The sequence below is a fragment of the Coregonus lavaretus genome, assembly GCF_964263955.1.
Source record: "Coregonus lavaretus genome assembly, chromosome: 12".
NCBI lineage: Eukaryota > Metazoa > Chordata > Actinopteri > Salmoniformes > Salmonidae > Coregonus > Coregonus lavaretus.
This window is the reverse complement of record NC_139999.1, coordinates 15,944,866-15,958,456: the sequence shown is the minus strand read 5'-3', so window position 1 is coordinate 15,958,456 and position 13,591 is coordinate 15,944,866. Positions and strand designations below refer to the sequence as shown.

The 13,591-nt window shown below is 45.2% G+C and overlaps 1 protein-coding gene across 1 annotated transcript in view; it reads left to right on the top strand.

Moving 5' to 3' along the window:
• Positions 1-8,598: 8,598 nt before the first annotated feature.
• Positions 8,599-13,591, top strand: part of LOC311138002 (contactin-4-like) — a 132,521-nt gene continuing 127,528 nt past the window's right edge. The window contains exon 1 of the mRNA XM_084172648.1: positions 8,599-8,772. The gene's annotated coding sequence lies outside the window, so the exon portion shown is untranslated. The remainder of the gene's footprint in view (positions 8,773-13,591) is intronic.

Sequence of the window (13,591 nt, the reverse complement as noted above, 5' to 3'; positions counted from 1 at the left end):
GCATCCAGTAAAGTTTCTGCCAGTAGCTCGGTGTCCTGCTCTTGACTTCGCCTACCGCATACACGTCGCTGTGACAGAATTACGCACCTTTAGACATGGAGTCAGCAGGAGCGGCGGTGCCAGCTGGATCAATAGAAGAGCGCGTAGAACAACAAGCGGCTATGATCCAGGCTCTCGGCACCGCCATGGAACAGGTGGTGAAAACCGTGGAGCGATGGGAGAGAAGAAGTTGGTCTACACCTCCTCCGACGATACCACCACCATCAGCTATGCCCATCGCTTAATCTCCGGGGTCCAGTGGGATTCGGCTCTCGCTCCCGAGGGCTTATGATGGCACAGCTGCCGGGTGTCAGGGTTTCCTGCTCCAGGTGGAACTCTACCTGGCAACCATCCACCCGGCGCCCTCGGGATACGAGAGCGTGTCCGCCCTCATCTCCTGTCTGTCCGGCAAGGCGCTGGAGTGGGCCAACGCAGAGTGGGGGGGAATAGACGCCGCTACAGTCAACTATGCGGAGTTCACCCGCCGCTTCAGGGCAGTATTCGATCATCCACCAGAGGGTAAGGCGGCGGGTGAATGTCTATTCCACCTCCGACAGGGGAGGAGGAGCGCGCAGGAGTTCGCACTGGACTTCCTGACGCTGGCTGCCAACGCGGGATGGAATGAAAGGGCCCTCATCGACCACTACAAATGTAGCCATAGGGAGGACGTGCGTCGGGAATTGGCCTGCAGGGACACCAACCTAAACTTCGATAAACTGGTGGACATGTCGATTCGCCTGGACACCCTGTTGGCTACCCGCGGACGTCCAGACCCGGGGCCGTCCATTCCATCCCCCAGCACTTCCGAGCCGACCCCTATGGAGCTCGGAGGTGCTGGTACAAGGAGAGAGACCAGGAAAGAGGCCGTCCCCTGCACCAACTGTGGCCGCAGAGGACACACTGCTGGTCGGTGCTGGGGAGGGTCTCCTCGGAATCGAGGCAGTAGGCCGCACACTGATGAGTCATTCCAGGTGAGTAGGCGCCCAACTCACCCAGAGCTCCCTGTTGCGCATACAGTGAGGGAAATAAGTATTTGATCTCCTGCTGATTTTGTACGTTTGCCCACTGACAAAGACATGATCAGTCTATAATTTTAATGGTAGGTTTATCTGAACAGTGAGAGACAGAATAACAACAAAAAAATCCAGAAAAACGCATGTCAAAAATGTTATAAATTGATTTGCATTTTAATGAGGGAAATAAGTATTTGACCCCTCTGCAAAACATTACTTAGTACTTGGTGGCAAAACCGTTGTTGGCAATCACAGAGGTCAGAGGTTTCTTGTAGTTGGCCACCAGGTTTGCACACATCTCAGGAGGGATTTTGTTCCACTCCTCTTTGCAGATCTTCTCCAAGTCATTAAGGTTTGGAGGCTGACGTTTGGCAACTCGAACCTTCAGCTCCCTCCACAGATTTTCTATGGGATTATGGTCTGGAGACTGGCTAGGCCACTCCAGGACCTTAATGTGCTTCTTCTTGAGCCACTCCTTTGTTGCCTTGGCCGTGTGTTTTGGGTCATTGTCATGCTGGAATACCCATCCACGACCCATTTTCAATGCCCTGGCTGAAGGAAGGAGGTTCTCACCCAAGATTTGATGGTACATTGCCCCGCCCATCGTCCCTTTGATGCGGTGAAGTTGTCCTGTTCCCTTTCGCAGAAAACCCCCCCAAAGCATAATGTTTCCACCTCCATGTTTGACGGTGGGGATGGTGTTCTTGGGGTCATAGGCAGCATTCCTCCTCCTCCAAACACAGCGAGTTGAGTTGATGCCAAAATGCTCGATTTTGGTCTCATCTGACCACAACACTTTCACCCAGTTCTCCTCTGAATCATTCAGATGTTCATTGGCAAACTTCAGACAGCCCTGAATATGTGCTTTCTTTAGCAGGGGGACCTTGTGGGCGCTGCAGGATTTCAGTCCTTCACGTCGTAGTGTGTTACCAATTGTTTTCTTGGTGACTATGGTCCCAGCTGCCTTGAGATCATTGACAAGATCCTCCCGTGTAGTTCTGGGCTGATTCCTCACCGTTCTCATGATCATTGCAACTCCACGAGGTGAGATCTTGCATGGAGCCCCAGGCCGAGGGAGATTGACAGTTATTTTGTGTTTCTTCCATTTGCGATTAATCGCACCAACTGTTGTCACCTTCTCACCAAGCTGCTTGGCGATGGTCTTGTAGCCCATTCCAGCCTTGTGTAGGTCTACAATCTTGAACCTGACATCCTTGGAGAACTCTTTGGTCTTGGCCATGGTGGAGAGTTTGGAATCTGATTGATTGATTGCTTCTGTGGACAGGTGTCTTTTATACAGGTAACAAACTGAGATTAGGAGCACTCCCTTTAAGAGTGTGCTCCTAATCTCAGCTCGTTACCTGTATAAAAGACACCTGGGAGCCAGAAATCTTTCTGATTGAGAGGGGGTCAAATACTTATTTCCCTCATTAAAATGCAAATCAATTTATAACATTTTGGACATGCGTTTTTCTGGATTATTTTGTTGTTATTCTGTCTCTCACTGTTCAAATAAACCTACCATTAAAATGATAGACTGATCATTTCTTTGTCAGTGGGCAAACGTACAAAATCAGCAGGGGATCAAATACTTGTTTCCCTCACTGTATGTGTATTAAAGTTGTGTTTCCCGAGGTTTCTCCTCATTCCCAGCATAAGGCGCTAGTCGATTCAGGCGCAGCTGAGAATTTTATCGATCGCCATTTCACCCATAAGTTAGGGATTCCTATAGTTCCAGTGGATGTGCCCTTCCCTATCCATGCCCTAGATAGTCGCCCTTTGGGGACTGGGTTGATTAGGGAGGTCACTGCGCCGCTCAGGATGAAAACGCAGGAGGGCCATGAGGAGATAATTTGGTGTTATTTGATTGACTCTCTTGCGTTTCCCGTGGTGTTAGGACTTCCCTGGTTGACGTCTCATGACCCCAACATTTCATGGCAACAGAGGGCTCTCAAGGGAAACATATGTCGCCGAAACGCTGAGACAGGGATACATACGGCCGTCCACTTCCCCTGCGTCCTCAAGTTTCTTTTTTGTGAAGAAGAAAGATGGGGGTTTACGCCCGTGTATTGACTACCGTGGTCTCAATCAGATCACCATGAAATACAGCTATCCTCTCCCTCTGATTGCTAGTATGACAGAGTCATTACACTGGGCTCGATTCTTCACAAAATCTCAGGAGCACGTACAACCTGTTGCGCAGTAGGGAGGGAGATGAGTGGAAGACAGCATTCAGTACCACCTCGGGTCACTATGAGTACCTCGTCATGCCATACGGTTTAATGAATGCTCCTTCAGTTTTCCAATCGTTTGTGGATGAGATTTTCCGGGACTTGCATGGACAGGGTGTAGTGGTGTATATTGATGACATTCTAATATACTCCGCTACCCCCACAGAGCATGTGTCCCTGGTTCGTCGGGTGCTTGGTAGACTGTTGGAGCATGACCTGTATGCAAAGGCGGAGAAATGTTTGTTCTTCCAGGAGTCCATCTCCTTCCTGGGACACCGGTTGTCCGCGTCAGGGGTGGAGATGGAGATTGACCGTGTTTCAGCCGTGCGCAATTGGCCGACTCCCTCCACGGTGAAGGAGGTGCAGCGGTTCTTGGGTTTTGCCAATTACTACCGGAGATTTATCCGGGGCTTTGGGCAGGAAGCAGCTCCCATTACCTCCCTGCTAAAGAGGGGTCCGGTGCGTCTGCAGTGGTCGGCTGAGGCGGACAGGGCTTTTAGGCATCTGAAGGACCTGCTCACCTCGGCTCCGGTGCTGGCACATCCGGATCCCTCTTTGGCGTTCCAAGTTGAAGTGGATGCATCCGAGGCTGGGATCGGTGCTGTACTGTCTCAGCGCTCGGGTACGCCACCTAAACTCTGCCCCTGTGCTTTCTTTTCTAAGAAGCTCAGTCCGGCGGAGCGCAATTATGATGTGGGGGACAGGGAGCTGTTAGCTGTGGTGCAAGCCCTGAAGGTGTGGAGGCATTGGCTTGAGGGGGCTAAACACCCTTTTCTCACCAGGCTAGGTGGGCTATGTTTTTCACCCGATTTGTATTTACGCTCACCTATAGACCAGGGTCACAGAATGCTAAAGCAGACGCCCTGTCCCGACTATATGACACAGAGGAGAGGTCCATTGAGCCTACTCCCATACTTCCGGAGTCTTGTCTGGTGGCACCGGTGGTATGGTAGGTTGATGCGGAGCGGGCGTTACGTACCGATCCTACTTCCCCACAGTGTCCAGAGGGTCGGAAGTACGTGCCGCTCGAGGTTCGTGATCGATTAATATATTGGGCTCACATGTCACCTTCCTCTGGCCATCCCGGTATTGGACAGACAGTGCACTGCCTTAGTGGAAAGTACTGGTGGCCCACTTTGGCTAAGGACGTGAGGGTTTATGTTTCCTCCTGCTCGGTGTGCGCTCAGTGTAAGGTGCCTAGACACCTACCCAGAGGGAAATTACAACCCCTACCCATTCCACAATGACCGTGGTCTCACCTCTCGGTGGATTTCGTCACGGACCTTCCCCCCTCCCAGGGGAATATGACGATCTTGGTCGTTGTGGATCGGTTTTCAAAGGCTTGCCGTCTCATTCCTATGCCAGGTCTCCCTACAGCCCTACAAACGGCTGATGCCCTGTTTACACACGTCTTCCGGCACTACGGGGTACCTGAGGATATAGTGTCTGATCGGGGTCCCCAGTTCACCTCTAGAGTCTGGAGGGCGTTTATGGAACGTCTGGGGGTCTCGATTAGCCTTACCTCAGGTTTTTACCCCGAGAGTAATGGGTAGGTGGAGAGAGTGAACCAGGATGTGGGTAGGTTTCTGAGGTCCTATTGCCAGGACCGGCAGGGGGAGTGGACGGAATATATCCCCTGGGCATAAATAGCCTAAAACTCACTTCGCCACTCCTCAACTAACCTTACGCCTTTTCAGTGTGTGCTAGGTTATCAGCCGGTCCTGGCACCTTGGCATCAGAGCCAGATCGAAGCCCCTGCGGTGGACGAGTGGTTTCGGCACTCGGAAGAAACATGGAACGCTGCGCATGTCCATCTACAGCGAGTGATCAGGCGGCAAAAGGCGAGCGCCGATCGCCACCGCAGTGAGGCTCCGGTGTATGCACCGGGAGATTGGGTCTGGCTTTCGACCCGAAACCTGCCCCTTCGCCTGCCCTGCCGGAAGCTGGGTCGGCGGTTTGTGGGGCCATTTAAAGTCCTGAGGAGATTGAACGAGGTTTGTTATAGGTTACAACTGCCCATTAATTACCGCATTAACCCCTCGTTCCATGTGTCTCTCCTCAGGCCGGTAGTAGCTGGTCCACTCCAGGAGAGTGAGGTGCGAGAGGCTCCTCCGCCCCCGCTGGACATCGAGGGGGCTCCGGCGTACTCAGTCCGTTCCATCTTGGATTCGAGGCGTCGGATGGGGGGCCTGCAGTATCTCGTGGAGTGGGAGGGGTACGGTCCGGAGGAATGGTGCTGGGTCCCTAGGAGGGACATCCTAGATCCCTCCATGTTGAGGGATTTCCACCGGAGTCATCCGACTCGCCCTGCTCTGCGTCCTCCTGGCCGTCCCCGAGGCTGGGGTCGGCGCACGGCTGGAGCCGTGCGTCAAGGGGGGGGTACTGTCACGGATTCAGCCAAGGCTGCTCCTCCTCCTTGCTCGGGCAGGCTTCGGCGTTCGTCGTCCCCGGAGTACTAGCTGCTGCCGATCGATGTTTCGGTGTTTGTCTTGTTTGGTCTTTATTGTTTACACCTGTTTCCCATTATGTTTTATTGTGTTCCCTTTATAACCCTCTGTTTCACATTGTGTATTGTGCGTAATTGTTTTGGTCTTTGCGGCAGTTGCCCATGTGTGCGGGTCATATTATTTCCTCTCTGATTGAGGTTGCCTTTGTACTTTGTATTTGCACTGCATGCAGTAAAGTTTCTGCCAGTAGCTCGGTGTCCTGCTCTTGACTTCGCCTACCGCATACACGTCGCTGTGACAGCATGACTGTAAGTCGTATTGGATAAAAGCGTCTGCTGAATGGCATTTATTATATTAAGTCTATCTTGTAGCAGAGAGACATTCCAGAGTTGATAACGCAAAAAAAGGCTTCAAGAAATACTTGTGCTTTAGGCTTGATAGTCACAAAACACTATCCATCAGTTTTCCTAAAGTGATGTAAATTACACACAAATAAAGGAAAGTGATTGCAATCTATCAAAGAAAATTGTTCTTAGCCTTGCAAATGGTAGCAAGTATGGTGTTGATCCTTTAAGATAATATATTTCAGAGGCTACTTCACTTTCCATCAGGCTTAGCCTAATTAAGTCCATTGTCCTAAACATGCACATTTTGGCATTAGAGATATTCAGAGATTTATACCCTCTCTAAAATAGCAAGAAATGATGTCTTTACAGTTCTTCCTCTGTTTCTTTTAGTTCAACAACATACTTGTGTCACGACTTCCGCCGAGGCTGCCTCCCCTCCTTGTTCGGGCAGGTTTCGGCGTTCGGCGTCACCGGCTTACTAGCTACTGCCGATCCATTTATCATCACTCCATTTGTCTTGTCTTCAATCACACACACCTGGTCCTTATTCCCTCATTAGTCATTGTATAAGTGTTCCCTTTGCTTCCTTGTCTGTGTGGGTGATTGTTTTTTGTGGAGGTTAGTGAAGCGCATGTATTTTGTATCAACGGGAGTATTTCCTGTGTACCTTGTATTTTCCAGTGCGCCTGTTTTTTGCCCGGGAGTGTGTTTGACGCATTTCTGCGTAAACCTGTATTTTGCAGATTAAAGCCTGTTATTCTGTGATTGACCATCCTGCGCCTGACTCCTTCAACACCACCTCATCACAACTTGATTACTTGAAGAATACTTGCCTGATGTAGCACACTTGTGTGAGAAGGGTGTCAAACGATAGTTCACTTAGTTTTTAAACATGAATATTGACCATCCACATTAGTCCTTTTGTTTGCAGTCTTACATAGTTTTAAAGTAAAGTTATGTGATTCCAATTGTGTTATGTAAGTATTAAATTGCCCATACCTGGGAAGTTGAACTATATATTCCTTCTAAGAACTAATGTTCTCATGGTTTGTCCATTAAGTTATTATGCTTGCTTCTTGGCAGCCAATGTAATGTGAGGTACAGTGTATTGTTAATAACATAATGAGTCTTTCAGTTTAGTGAGAGAAATAGACTTTTGTAACGATTAGGTACTTTACTTTATATTTCTGTACTTACTTTCTTGGAAATGTCTAACGCCAACACTGTAATTTTCACACGAATGAAGACCTTTAAAGTAGCTTACCTACTTACATGTTGAAACGGCAGTCGCATATTTTGTTACTGTAAAGTAATGATTTACACTTTAAGCAGACAGATTTTTTTTGCACTTGATTAGTCCTAAAGTAAAATAGCTTTATGTTTTGACTCTTTGTGGCCTGTCCAATATTCTCCTATGTGTTGCGAAATTGTTCACTTGGAGATAAGAAACAACTACTTTTTAGCCTACATTATGCAATACATTATGCTCATGAGAGATATTTCACCTATTATTTGCTATGGCTATGGTATGCTATAATTTGATTTCCTCTATAAGGTGTGAATAGTCAATACAGCATAGAGTAATAGATAATAGACAGCTGTGCACCTCTTAGCTTCAATCCTCTTCATAGTGCATGATGTACAGTAGCACAATCAATTTTCTGAATTAATAAAATGTACCTTTTGATTCTTGAAATATATAATTTACAAATCCCTCATGAGCATTAGTTGGACTGTCATACCCCATCAGAACCCAAAATATAAACCTGTTTCACTCCAATGTTTGTAAACACATGAAATGTAAACAAACACTATACAGCCCCAAAACATGGTTAAAACTATACTTTGCATCCGTAGCTCTGTCTATGAATTTGAGAGTGGTTACACTCCAGCCCCATTTCTCTAGGCCAACGCTTTGTTATTGTTTCAACTGGCCCCGTGTAGCTCAGTTGGTAGAGCATGGCGTTTGCAACGCTAGAGTTGTGGGTTCGTGTCCCACGGGGGCCAGTTTGAAAAATGTATGCACTCACTAACTGTAAGTCGCTCTGGATAAGGGCGTCTGCTAAATGACGTAAATGTAACTGCTGATTGCCTCTTTAAGAAACCTGGTTTGAGATAGACACATTTTTATAAAGGGACATAACACATTTCATAGTGTAATAACACAGGCTAATTAAAGTCTAACTTGAAGTTGAATAACAAAAAATATATGGTTACATAAAAGGTGCAGATTAGAACATTGCTGATCGATAAATCTTGCTGGAAGGCATATAGGTGTAGGCCTACTGTAGTTTAGTCATTCAGTAAAAACAAGGCCAACAATTTGTCCCAAATCCTGAAGGATTACACCTCAAATAGATTGGTATAGTCTAATTCACCTACATATTCAATAGTCTGATGTTATAGTCAATAGTTGTGTTGAGATAAATAGGCTAGACATTGCCTACTATGCATGAGAATAACCATATTTGATACATATTGTGATTTTATGCGGAGGAGGGGTCTATGGTGTGGCGATTTTGTGCCTTCAAAAGCCAGACTGGGATAAACAGGTTGGACATCAAGCGGGTTCTGTATCAAAAGCGACTTGAGATTCCTGTGTTCCGGACGTCTTCACAGTCCTCTCATCATCCTCCTGGTTTTGAACAACCTCTCCCTTCGCCTGCAGCAACCTGCCCTGTCTTCTCTGTTGAAGGTAAGGTTCCATGAAAGTTATTGTGCCACGTAGTCTACTGTGTGTTAATTCTATGAATGGAGAATGTTTCTTCGGTGGCGAATGCGTCCAGTCCACTAATTTGACTAAACGCATAGCAGCAGGTATAACTATAGTAGGCTACCTAGTTGAACCACAGCCCTTTGATTTGCGCATTTTCATGAAAAGCCTTAGAATTCCAATGTTTTGAACACCAATCAATGCTTTCTCTCCCGGTTACATTAAGATAAAGTTCATACTGAGTCCCTGGCGACATTTCGTGCGGTTCATTTTAATCTACACTTAAGTAAATGCTTAGGAATTGCATTTCAAATCATATTTTCGCTAGGCTACATTCAAAAGGGAAGGCTATTCTTTGTAGTTTTGTCGTTGCACTATAGCAAGCAATGCGCTTTCTAATTGATCTTCTCCCTGCCTCATACCTTTACATTTGGTGCACAAATGCTTTCCAAATGTCTTGTTGGAAGACGCAGCAAACTACATAGGTTTTTGTTTTAACTTGCATCACATAACAGGTAGGTTGCCTAGTTGCCTTGCCTAGTTAAATAAAGGTTAAATAAAATAAAACGTTGGTGAATCACGTTACTGAATTTCACCCAGTCTTTCAACCTATTTCGTATTCTTTTTCTGGGCTCTCGGGAGTTGTTCAGGTATAGCCTAATTGCTGAACAAGTCTGTATTTTTTACAAATACAAATACGCACTCGTTCCCACATAAATCCCTGTTCTGTATTTGTGCCTAACTAAACTAGGCTTTGCATACAGGCTGTTTGGGCAATGTACCCAGGTTACCGTGGGCATACACACCTGCAGTAGGCTACTATAATATGTGATGAGAGCTAAATTAATGCTGATCAGTGTATTGCCCCCAAAAGGTGTTTGTTTGAAATGGAATTGGATGAGATCATTTTGCAGTCATTTTAAGATTTTCAAAAAGGAATTAGCTGCTACATCTTCCTAAAGCAGTATATAAAACATCCACTTGAAACAAGCACACTAGTGCTTGTGCTGTCTGTGGTACAGATTTGAGCTCTCTCTCTCTCTCTCTCTCTCTCTCTCTCTCTCTCTCTCTCTCTCTCTCTCTCTCTCTCTCTCTCTCTCTCTCTCTCTCTCTCTCTCTCTCTCTCTCTCTCTCTCTCTCTCTCTCTCTCTGCGACAGGCAGGGCTCGTGTGTGTGCATGTGTGTGTCTGTTATGAACATGTATTGCCTTAAGCTTTGAAAATGGTACTGTTAGACTTTGGTCAACAGGACAATGTTTTATAAATTAGACCCAAGTCTGCAGTCAAAATTGCTAGGAAAGCTATGCAATCCTACCTTCTGTCATGATTAACATGATGTTCAAAACTTTACAGGAAGGTAAAGCATAATGTATAATTAGCTGTTTTCTTTCAAATGTAACTCAATAGATTTATTCCATGATCACACTCTTCTGTCACTTAATCTGGCGAAATGATGATTAATATACCACTTTGTGGCTTAATTTCTCAAGCAGTGACTTAATAAAAGTGCCACATCTCTGCAGCTCTGTCAATTAGCCTCAGGAGGGCAATCTAGAGAATACATATGGGCCGTTGGGCCCCCTCAGTTTCTCATGCCCACCTGACAGACTGGCAGTGGCTCACTACGGCCTGACCATTCAGCCTGCTCTCACCGAATTGCAACAGATGTCAAATCACTCTGTTTCCCACCATCCATAGGAAATTAATGTGAACATAAAAGAAGTGATCCATTTGGTAATTGTTCTGGAGAAGAAAATATTGGCCTGGCTGCTTCTCGCTGACAGATGTATGCATATTATAGACAAATGATCAGAATGGCAATATGAAATGCTGCACTGACTGACAGACAGCCTCAATTGTTACACTGACCGACAGACAGCCTCAATGTATTTCATATACATACATACATATGTATGGGGTTTAATTGTTGACTTGAGTAGACATTACATTTCCCTGAGGTATCATGCATTATACACATGTTCCCCCAGTTCCCCGTGGCCAGGCAGGCCAGGGCAGGTAGCTAGCTGAGGCCTAATCTTCACTGAGGTGATAGAGGGAGATAACAGTGATAGATGGAGCGGGTGGTGTGGTTTAACATCCTGAGCTCAGTGTTGTCTGCCGGGGTCAGGCCTGTGATATCATAGCGCCAGTTCAGCCAGCTTCATTCTCCCTCCACCCGTCCTCATGCCCGGGATCTTGGTCGCGTTAATAGCTGCCGGTGTGCATATGAGCCAGGCTGGTTCGGTATTCACGGCCTCAGATGCTGTCTGTCAGTCCCTCGCACACTTCAAGTGAAATGCTTCCCTGGCCATCCGCCAGCCAGCAGCCGGATGTTATTGTGACGTGAGTGGGCTACATTCTCAGTGATGTCTTCAGGTAGTGCGATTTTTTTTCAAGTTCAGCACTTGAAAATAGAGAGGAAAGCGAGCAATGATGCATACACCTACTTACAGTATATGACCCAGTATGGTGATTGGAATGGAAGTAAATGTTCTTGCAATTAGTTAATGATGGCTCATTGCTACATGAATCATGCTTTATGTCACCCTTGTTGTGGAAGTGTAGCACAGATGGATAATAACACCCTTGTTAGACTCCCCGAAGCTTTCAACAAAGGTTATCTGGATCCTTGATGCATACGAGCAAAACAACTCTTCATCAGAAGAACACTCAACGCTACATTGCATTTAGCAAAATTACCATTTAATAGAATTCTCAAAAGGTAGGGTTGCATGTAGGGCTGGGCGATATGGCCTAAAAATCATATCTCTATTATTTTTTCAAAACTATGAGCGATTCACGATATGCTGTATATGTAAAAAAAACGAACAAAAAAAACCCACAAAAAACATTTTCTCTAAATAAGCTTTGTTGCACAATAAACTGCATTTCAAACAGTCAGGAATAATCTAATGAATTTATGCTTGTAAAGTTATACCTAGGCTAAATATAAGCCACTTATAATTTAATTATTTTATCGAAATAGTTTAATCTGCTTTATTGCACTATGCACAGATCTGGCTTTCAAGTCTGTCTATGAAAATGCCCTTTTTGTTTCAAATTTAACCAGAACAATGCACATCCACTAATAATTACCAACTTCTTGTAGCAGGCATTATAGAAAATTAACACAGGTCTCATAAACAATCCCTCAAGCACAACAAGCCCACGTGCTATTGAGTAGCCAGCTAATCTTTATATTTAAAGTGTAGCCAACTTGTATCTATTTACTTGCTAACAAGAAAGAACAGTTTAAGCTAGAGATTTTTTTTTGCCCTTCCGCATCTGCGGTGAAAGGTGGCAGAACTAGAGCAGTGTTTGTCAAACCATGAGACATCCTGAAAATCGGTCTTCTCACAAAAAAGTCTGAAGTGTCACAAACACGACGGTGTTCTCCGTTTTGCTATAGGACGCCCACAAGCCTCGTTTGAAGTCGGTGCAGCCTCTTCTGCCAATTTATATGTCGGTAACCTCCGAACGGTTTGGGCTACACACGGATGACCCAGCTGTGGAAAGCTGAGACTGTCACGAATTTGATGGTGTTCTCCGTTTTGCTCTATGACGACCACAAGCCTCACAAGACTTGTCTGAAGGTCGGTCCCCAGTACCATTTAAAAAACTGAATGGAAGTATATATGGAGTTAGTTTAGTGCCTAAAATAAGGGGATAAATAAGTGTACAAAAAAATACAAATAGTTTCCTGATCTTTCTTATATCTCTCAGATATAGGACAGACACTTAAGAACACTCTTCTTTTAGACTATTTCTTTTGACTATGTGTTGTTCCATGTAGTGAATATGTTATTCAATGTGTTTCTAGTGGCTAATAGCAGTAATGCCAAATTCAATGTTTCATCCAATCCCTTTTTTTGATATATATTTTTTTGATACCTTAAGGGGTCTTAAAATTCCAAATCAAATAGCTATATAATCCTTGGTATGACCATCTTAAAACAATTCCATATGTTATCTTAGAACCCGATCATAAAAACAACAAAAAATGAAAAACCTAGATTCTTTGAATATCAAATTAATTCGATATATCGCCCAGCGCTAGTTGCATGAAGTATCCTTCTGATCAAGAACACCTACAGCTAAAATTACCTTGAAATTAGAAAAGAAAAAACTACACATAAAAATGAGACATTATCAATGAACAAAACTATAAACGCAACATGTAAAGTGTTGGTCCCATGATTCATGAGCTGAAATAAAAGATCCCAGAAATGTTCCATACACACAAAAAGCTTATTTCTCTAAAATGTTGTGCAAAAATATGTTTACATCCCGGTTAGTGAGCATTTCTCATTTGCCAAAATAATCCATCCACCTGACAGGTGTGGCATATCAAGAAGCTGATTCAACAGCATGATCATTACACAGCTGCACTGTGTGCTGTGGACAATAAAAGGGCAATCTAAAATGTGCAGTTTTGTCACACAACACAATGCCACAGATGTCTCAAGTTTTGAGGGAGCATAATAATATAATATGCCATTTAGCAGACGCTTTTATCCAAAGCGACTTACAGTCATGTGTGCATACATTTTTACGTATGGGTGGTCCCGGGGATCGAACCCACTACCCTGGCGTTACAAGCGCCATGCTCTACCTATTGAGCTACAGTTAACATGCAATTGGCATGCTAACTGCAGCAATGTCCACCAGCACTGTTGCCAGAGGATTGAATGTTCATTTTTCTACCATAAGCTGCCTCCAACGTCACTTTAGAGAATTTTGCAGTATGTCCAACCGGCCTTACAACCGTAGACCACGTGTATGGCGTTGTGTGGGCGAGCAGT